The sequence below is a fragment of the Balaenoptera musculus genome, chromosome 4, assembly GCF_009873245.2.
Source record: "Balaenoptera musculus isolate JJ_BM4_2016_0621 chromosome 4, mBalMus1.pri.v3, whole genome shotgun sequence".
NCBI lineage: Eukaryota > Metazoa > Chordata > Mammalia > Artiodactyla > Balaenopteridae > Balaenoptera > Balaenoptera musculus.
Genome location: NC_045788.1, coordinates 38,356,999 through 38,366,777, shown reverse-complemented (window position 1 = coordinate 38,366,777; position 9,779 = coordinate 38,356,999).

Below are 9,779 nucleotides of genomic sequence, written 5' to 3'. Positions count from 1 at the left end.
TTTTATTCCTAGTTTACTGGGCTCTCATTTGCTGTCTCATTTGTCAGCTCCTCCTCTTCTACCTGAACTCTAAATGTTCAAGTGCTCCAAAATCCAGTCCTGGGCTCTCTTCCACCCATCCAGCCCCATAGCTTTCAATATCATCACTGTTCTGTACTGTCCAATAGGTAGCCATCACCACATGTGACAAGTTGACACTTGAAATGTGGCTAGTCCTATCTGAGGTGTGCTGTAAGTGTAAAATGCACACCAGATTTCAAAGACTTAGTATGAAAAAGTGTATAGAATTTCTCATTGGGAATTCCCTGGTGGTCCAACCGTTAGCACCCCCAGCTTCCACTGCAGGGGACACGGGTTCGATCCCTGGTTGGGGAACTAAGATCTCGCATGCCGCTCAGCGCGGCCCAAAAGAGAAAAAATCTCATTAATTTTTACATTGATTAAGCGTTAAAATGATAATATTTACACATATTGGGTCAAATAGAATATATTAAAATTAATTTCACCTGCTTTTACTTTTTAATGTGGCTGCTAGAAAACTTTAAATTACGTGTGTGGCTTACATTATATTTCTGTTTATTGGTGTAGATTTATATGCTGATGGCTCCTAAATACCTCCATTCCAGACTCCTTTCTTAAGCAGTAACACTCCTATTCCAACTGCCTATTTAACAGCAATACATGGATGACTAATAGGCACCTCAAGGCTTACATATCCAAAACAGAATCCTTGAGCTCTCTCACATGTTATACCTGTTCCTCCCTAATTGCTCCCCAGGAAAGTAAATGGCACGTCTCTCCACCAGTTGCCAGCCATGAGCCTAGCGGTCATCCTTGACGGCTTACTTACCTCATCACCCACAACTACTCCACCTTTGGAGTTGTCAGCTTTCCTCCAAAACATATCCTGAATCCGTGCATGATCTCCACCACTACTGTTCTTAAAAGACTGATATCACCTGCACAACTGCAACAGACATTTAAATTTTTTTATTTTGCTTATTTTTAAGGAGAAATGCAAACAGTATGACATTCAAACAGTACCAAAGAGAGCAGAGCTCAAGGCAAGTCGTTTCTGCCAGTTCTCTTGGGAAGCAGTCACCTTTATTAGATTCCTTTGTATCTTACCAGAGATATCCCACACAGTTTTTTTTTCTTCTCTCAACCCAACAGTGTAACAGAGATTGGCTTCATTTTTTGTAACAGACGCAAAGGATTCTGTTGTATGGATGTGTTATACTTTACGTAGCAAGTCCCCTGTTGATGGACATTGAAGTTGTTTCCAAACTACTGTACACAGTCCTGCAGTGAATTGCCTGGACAATACTCATTTCACATTTACCTGTAGGATAAATTCTTAAAAGTAGAATTGCCAGGTCAAATAGGTATACTTTTAAAATGTTGTTACATAGTGTCAAATTGTTCTCATTAAAAGTCATACCAGCTTACACTCCCACCAGCAATGCTGGGAAGAGCCTATTTCCCACACCATCCCTAATCAAGCTTGTTATCAGATTTTTGGTCTTTGCAAATCTAATAAGTGAAAAATGACTATTGTAGTGTTGTCTCAATTTGCATTTCTGTTAGAGTGCAGGTTGAACCTCTTTATATGATTAATAGCCACTTTTATTTTCTAGGAATTCTCTTCATATCCTTTGCTTATGTTTTCAGATGAGTCGTTTGCTTTCTCTTACTGATGAAATTGGCTTTGTCAGTGATGTGAGATAATTTCTTTTGACTATGTTTATGGTATATTTTTCCATATAGTTTTTTAGTGTAAATGTTGGGTTTTTTTTTTCAGAACTCCAGGGATTTGCTTCCCACACAAGATTTTCAGCAGCCTTAATTGGGTTTCCTACTTCCACTGTTGCATTTCTATGATATGTTGCCCGCACAGCAAATCAGAATGATCTTTTCGGTTAGTTTTGGGGTTTGGTTTGTCAAAGGATAATAAGACAACCATCCAATATGTGAACTAAAAAAGGCAAAACTGGAGTTACTGCGTACTCTTGTAAGGGAGAGCTGTGTGGGTATGCACAGTCTCACCAAGCAGAGCAGGCTGTGGATCCTGTATAGGACTTACGGGAAGTACAGAGTTCAGAGACAGGTACATTTAGGAGGCAAAGGGTTGGGCATCATTAGTCTAACTGCACTGGCTAATACCTTCAGTTCAGCATTAGATAGCAGTGGAACTAGTGCACATTCTTACCTTGAACCTGGGTAAATACTAAACAAACAAACAAAAAAGGGGGAGAAGGGAAAGCTCTTCCTTACAGTGGAGACCCAACTAACAAATGTAGAAGGAACAATGGAGGTAAAACATCACAATTTAGCAACCATCATAGTACTGATTCAGGCAAGAATCATCAGTGTTTGCTGAAATTAGTAAGTGAAGTTTTGAGGAGGGGTAAGATACATATATAGTCTCAAAGTATCTCTTCACAAGACACTTATTAATTATAAAAAGAAAAAAATAATGGAAAAACCTGGCACACACCACCTGAACCAGGTGATCAAAGTTAATATGACCAGTACTGGGATAAACTGACATCATGTGCCTCCTGATATTATGCACTGAAATGGACACAGCCCTCTGTAGTAGACCTACCAAAAGTTCATGCCTAAATCTACTCATGAGGAAGCATCAGACAAACCCAAATTGAGGGTCATTCTACAAAATAACTGCCCTGTACTCCTTAAAAAAGTCAATGTCATAAAAGACTAAGGAACTGTTCCTGATTAAAGCAGACTAAAGGGTCATGACCACTGACCACAACACGTGATCCAGAATTTCTTTAGTTGTAAGAAGCATTATTGGGTCAGTTGACAAAATCCGAATAAGGCCTATGATTAGATAATTTATACTCTATCAATGTCATTCCCTTATTTTGACTATCACACTGTGGTTATGAAAGAGAGAATACTTCCTTATAGAAAACGCGCACTGAGATATTTAGTACCAACTTACCTGAAGCTTAATTTCAAACAGTTCCAAAAAATGTGTGTGTGTGCATACATGTATGTATATGTTTATATGTATGCAGAGGGAGGGAAAGAAATCAAATGTGGTAAAATGTTAACATTTAAGGGATCTGGGTTCAGGATATATGGGAATTCTTTGTACTAGTCTTACAACTTTTATGTAGGTCTGAAATTATGTCCACCAGACTTTAACCTCATGAGAGCCTTGTGCATCTTTGTATCTCAAACACCTTGCACAGGACCCAGCTTGAAAAAATGCTGAAGTGGATGGATGAGGCCCTTAAATCCAGGGAGAGTTGCACCAGCTCATGGTGTGATAAGGAAAGCATACTGCCATGGAAAAGCCCATTCCTGCCTATACAATAAGCATGCTTATTCTACCTGCATCGACCTTTTATGAGTCAAGCAAATCACACTTAAAATTACCGAGTGATGGAAAAATAGGAATGAGGGTGTAGGGGTAGATTTTATCATCTGGCCAGGACACAAGGCCATTAGATTGACCAGCTGGTTTCATTGGTGTGGGGATAGCTGTAGCCTCTGGAGCAAAGTTAGCCCCACAGGCAGAGAAGAGGGTAGGGTTCTCTCAAAAATCTAAGTTCTAGATTCAGCCTTCACCTGCCTTTGCTTCCTACCACTAATCCTGAGGGCTGTGTGGGTCAAAACATTCCTCTAAACCCATCCTATTCGGAAGCCAAGCTGGAAACCACATAGTCCTCGTCAGTGTCTTCTTTCCCTCCTGGGTCTGCCCCAAACCCACCTCTCCCCACCAGCAGTGTGAGTTTCTAACGCGGGACAAGAGAGAGGAGTGTCGGGCTCTGCTTGGGAGCCCAGAAGCAGTAATAAGTGAGCTTGATCTCAAAGAACAGAGAAGATTGAGGGAGGAGGAGGAGGAGATTGAAGGTATTTCAGGCAAAAGCGACATCATATGCAAAGGCTTAGAAAGAGATTCAAAAGCACATCAACTGACATATCAGCTTTATCCAGTTCTATGTGGAATATGTGCCAAGGAAAGCTTTGGATATAATATAAATAATTTTTAGGTTGATTTAAGTCCTGGAACTAGAATTTAAGTCTGGTTTTTCCATTTATCAACTCATAATAAATATTTTATAGGTCTCTGGTCAAGTTTATACAATCAGAATGAAAATTTTGTAGATTCTTATTTGAATGAGGTACCAATTTTTAAAAGAAAAATATGTGCTTTAGTAGTATAAGATTGCCTTTATATTTTAGAGTTTAATTGGCAAAACTCATGGACCAGATCATGAAAAGGTATCCACTAGGAGGTCTGGGGAGCCTTAGCTAATTCACCTACTAATCATTCTTTAACTGCCTTCGTTTTCTTTTCTTTTCTTTTTTGGCATTACCATCCGTGACCTGAGAACCTGTGTCTTTCACACATTTTGCCTGTTAACTTGCCTTTGACTGTCCCTGGTATGGAGAAAGCTCTTCCTTCACCTCTCAGCTCTGGGACTCAGGTAATGTTCCTGTTCATTCATTAACATTTCTCTCAGCAATACATTTGCAAGGAAGTCCACTCTGAATATCTACTTCCTTTGTCCAGAATAGAAAATTCAGTCTTTATAAGGAACAATAGCATAACATAAAATTGAAATGATGTCCTCATAAAGCATAATTTTAAAAGTTGCTTGAAATAGAAGTGCTTTTTTCAATAAAAAAAGATATTCACTATATGATTTGGGCTCATTTCAGATTTTAATTTTCCTATCAGTAAAATCATATTTATGACCTGCATAATTCACTGGGATGCCAAAGTGATAGTGGAATTTTTAAGCATGTCCATGTCCTCATATGGAAAAATATGAACAATAAATACTAATCTTAATGTCTTTTGGGTACAAAGTCCTGAATCTAAAATAATTAAAGCCAAAGAGCAGTCTTTATGGATCACACCCTCTGCAGCGAAACTTTTTTTTTAAAGGTCTGAAAGAATGTTTGCATGCTCAGTAAATAATGCTTTTTATTATATAGCAAAATACATAAGAATCATTTAGATCTATTTTATACACTTCCCATGGAATAATTCTGTTTTCCTCATTTGTTTATGGCAAACTCGAGTCCTGAAGGAATAGAATTTGTTGCAGTTCAAATTAGTGAGTGAATGAAGATTAAAAGTAAAGTACTGTATAACTTACTTCAAACCACTGGCTAAAAGAAGGAAAGGGATTGCAAAAGATATTACATTATTTATTTATATATATATGACTATTCCACTGAATGAAAAAATTCATTAAAAATGCAAAAATCTATGGAAGTATTGGAAATATGTGAAGAAATATGACCAAACAATAATAAAGAGATACGTAATACAGAATTACAAAATGAAGAAGAAAAGATAAGAAAAAATTAACACCAAAACCAGCCCCTTGTAAAAGCAGCCTTAGAAAGTAAATATGAGTGTGCTGGTACAGCAGCATATGAGGGTTCCCACTGGGAAGAATAAAAATTGGGAAGGGGAAAACTCTTACACCTCCGGGCTCAGAGCCTCTGACCCTCAGATGCCAGCATGACTGTTAGAGCTGTAAGCACATCAGTGTGGAGTCTAAGAGTAAATACATACATGTGTTTTGTTTCCATTCATACAGACGGGCACATTATTATCTGTTTTGAAAACTAATTAAAAACTACGGGACCGGGGCTTCCCTGGTGGCGCAGTGGTTGGGAGTCTGCCTGCCAATGCAGGGGACACGGGTTCGAGCCCTGGTCTGGGAAGATCCCACATGCCGCGGAGCGGCTGGGCCCGTGAGCCACAATTACTGAGCCTGCGCGTCTGGAGCCTGTGCTCCGCAACAAAGAGAGACAGCGAGAGTGAGAGGCCCGCGCACAGCGATGAAGAGCGGCCCCCACTTGCCGCAGCTAGAGAGAGCCCTCGCACAGAAACGAAGACCCAACACAGCCATAAATAAATAAATAAATAAATAAATTTAAAAAAAAAAAAAAAAAAAACCTAAGCATGCTGGTATTTAAAGTCTGGCTTATGGGGCACAAAGATAGGTACAATGCCTAGGATAAAATGCCATCCAAAATTGCCCCAAATTTCTAACACCAATGATTAAATTTATGTCCTACAGACTTCAATTTTTAATAAAGTTATGTCTCTCTTACTATTAGCGTTATCTATACATGCATTCTTCTTTCAAACTATTTCTGTTTTCTTCTTTCTGTATGTGTCCAGCTATGCATTCATTCATATGCCTATACATTTATCTGCCTATTTGTCTACTATAGTTGTGGAAGTCTGTTTTACAGTCTAATTGCAAAAATAAACTCACCATATTTTTCCTCCTTCATAACAGGTGAAGGGAGTCAGGAAAGAATAGGTAATGTTACACTTTCTAATGGGAAAAATCTAAAGGAACTCTCCCTCTTGGTAAAATAAAAAAATATATGCACATATACATATGTATGTGTATATATGAATATAAGCAATAAAAAAATGTGTACATGCTTATGAATTACATATTGAGGAAGAGAAAGACAAAGGATGAGCAAATATTTTAAGAAAGAATTAAGCTGTTAGACGAACAGCCATAGGAAGTATATATGGAACTCCTTATGAAGGTTATGGTTTTACTGTCTGAGCTCCAGTTCATCCTTTTCACCTATTCTGTGATAATTTAAATATGCTTCCTTCGCCAACTGGCACCAGTTGAGCTTTGTCAGTAGATGGTGCAGGAGAGACATCTCAGATGGAAAGGGTTTTGCCCCCAGCTCTCCTGTGCTCGTTCTTGGGCTTCTGAGGGCACAGGCTCACCAGCACCCAGTTCCTGCAGCACAGGTTTTTTTTTTTTTTTTTTTTTAAGGGAAAATATTAAGAAAACCACAGCTTAATAGAAGAAAGAAGTATAGTACTATAAAATCAGTACTGTTACAAAACTATACAATAAAGATACCTCTGAAATTCTAAGTGAGAAAAAAGGATGAGAAAAAATTACATTAAATTAGATTAAATTAAATATAATTTAATTTAAATGGCCAGCCTGCTGGAAGAACAATGATAGAAAGGGAAATATGAGCATACCTCTACAGAAGCATGGCAGATTTTACAGTCTGGGAAGCAGTAATGTCTTCCCTACTCTAAGCTTGAAATTTGAGTCAACACACACCCATGTCAAACAGATCAGTGTAAAATCTTGAAGTAAACAATCTTACTAGACTCTGGTCCACCTGCTGTCATCTGTTCAAGTGTGATTTGTCTGTAAATACTGCAAATGGCAGAGTCAATGTGTGATTCAATTCATATACCTAAACCCAGACATTTTTATTATCTGCTTCAGATATCTTCAGATATCTATCTGAAGCAGATATATCTCCGTATGTAGGTATGTATGTATCTATCTACCTATTTATGTATGTATGTATCTATCTATCTATCTATCTATCTATAGAATGACTACCCCTGATAGATTGCATTAGTGAGTGTATCAAGAGGGCTGGCCCATGAAAGACAAAGACAGGTATCACAGGTATCATACCTGGCTTGAAATGCTTTTCTCATCCATCTTTACCATGCCTGATTCACCACAAATTTCTAGCACTAAAAATTTAAATTATCTCCTGGATTAGGTAAAAAAAAAAAAAAAAAAGTATTGTTACCAATGTCAGTCGTTAAAAGTGGTTTCTCTCTGCCTAATGATCTATCCTGAAAAGCCCTCCATATCAGTTCATATATATCTTACTCTTTCTTTTCTTTCTCTTACCTGCATAGTACTGTATTGTATGTATGTACCATAGTTTATTCAACCACTTTCCTATATTGAGGCATTTATTAAGTTTTCAATATTTTGCAATTATAAATCAAGTTACAATAAATAATTTTGTGCATATGTATTTTTATATTGTCGGAATTTTCTCAGGCTAAAGTGCAATTGCTGGGTCAAAGAATAAATGCATATGTGGTTTTGTTGGATATTACAAAATTTCCCTTTAGAGGGGTTGTAACATTTTGTGTTGTGAAAATACCTGTTTTCCCACAGCCTGACCAAGAGAGTATATTGTCAAGCCTTTGAATTTTTGCCAATATGGATTGGCATATGCCGCATAGATTTGTAAAAATAATGTGAAGAAGTGTATGCAATAGTGGATATAAATTTTTAAAGGTAGAAATCATTTGCTTTTGGATAGATGTATTCAGCTATGTAGAGCATCTGTCTTCGAATGTTCTCTTTCTTTGTCACTCCTCAGAGGTAAGCTCTCTCGCCCATAGTCACGAAAGCTGTTTGGCCAGTGGATGTCACTCTTCTGCTACTTTAAGGGATAGATTCTGGTACAACTCTCTCAGTTCGTATATTTTAGGACAATAACTCTCTTTAAAAATCCACCCCATGTGTTCATTAGATAAACTAGGCAAGAGTTTCTTTCTTTTTTTTGAAAAGCCCAAGACTATTATGCTTAACAGGAGGGAGCTTTTTGAAGGGCTAAATTCAGCATGTTCTGATTTAAGCTGTGTAGTAGGTTTGAGCTGATACCTAAAATCAGCTAAATTAAGAACAAACTTCATGAGCAGTGAGAACTAAACCATGATCATGTGGCTCTTTGATGTATGTAAATATTAAGAGCTTGGCATTTTTGTCCCTGATGAAATGTCCTGTACAGGTTCAGAGAACTAGATGGAGAGGGTTTACCTGCACTTCTGCAGACCCCTCTCCAGCCGAGGGCAATGGCTTTTTCACTTAGGACAGTATACAAACACGAAATGCACATCTTTTAGCTTAGCTCTTGCAGTCCCTCTCCTAACACTACCTTCATAAAATTGATCTTTAAATGAATTCCTGAAGCATTTATACATTTTTTAAAAACTGGCAAAGTCGATCTTAAAAGCTGGGAAATCCTTGAGTTAGTTACTTTGTGCATTAAAGGGAAAGAGAAATCTTAGCCAGTCTAGGGCATTTAAATATTCATTATTGTTGCTCTTTAGGATTCATTATTGTTTACTTCAAAAAGCAGGTAATTTTCAAATCCGAGAGAAAGAAAAGGTTAAATTCAGGGATTAGAGCTGTGTTATTTGTCATCAATCCGGCATATTTGTTATCAACATTAATTAAATATAGTTGTTATTTTTAACTAGATATTTTATCAGGAGACTCCCAGCAGAAAAATGGTGGCATATTCAAATTAGGATACATCAAAAAAGGTTCTAAGGATCTTAAAGACCACAAAACATTAGTTGGGATAGCCCAACTCCCCATTCTGGTATGAGCTCAATATTCAGTAAACATAACCATGATTAGTAAAACCGACAACAGTGATACACACTGAGTTCTGATATCAACAGGTAAATCCCTCCGGATGACAGCCCTCAGCCAGGTGTGGCCGAGAGGTCATCTCCATTCTGAATCTCTCCCTCCACACTGGGGAAGTCCTGCCATACATTGTCACCTGCTGGCTCAGTCCTGTTTGGACCTTTGTTGCAGTTGCCAGGCCGCCTGAGGTTCTTGCTTGTGCTCTTGTTCCAAGATCACCTGAAGCGCAGTCTTCACAAGGGAGTTCTCAGGAGCATCCTCTTCCTTCGGCTGTGCTCGCTAAGCATTCGTTGTTCATCACGTGTGACCACAGGACTGGCTGTCTCACTGTGCCCGTGAGGCCCTGTGGCTTCTGTGTGTTTCTCATTTGAGCATTCTGAATTTTTTGGCCGTGGCCTCTCTGTTCTCCCCACAGGTGGTTATGGAGGGGGAGGAGTTTTCAAATCTGTTCTGTAAATATTGGACTTTTTTTAAAAAAAGAGAAGATTAAACTGTATGGATAGCAGAGGGTGACAGTGAACTTAGCAGAGT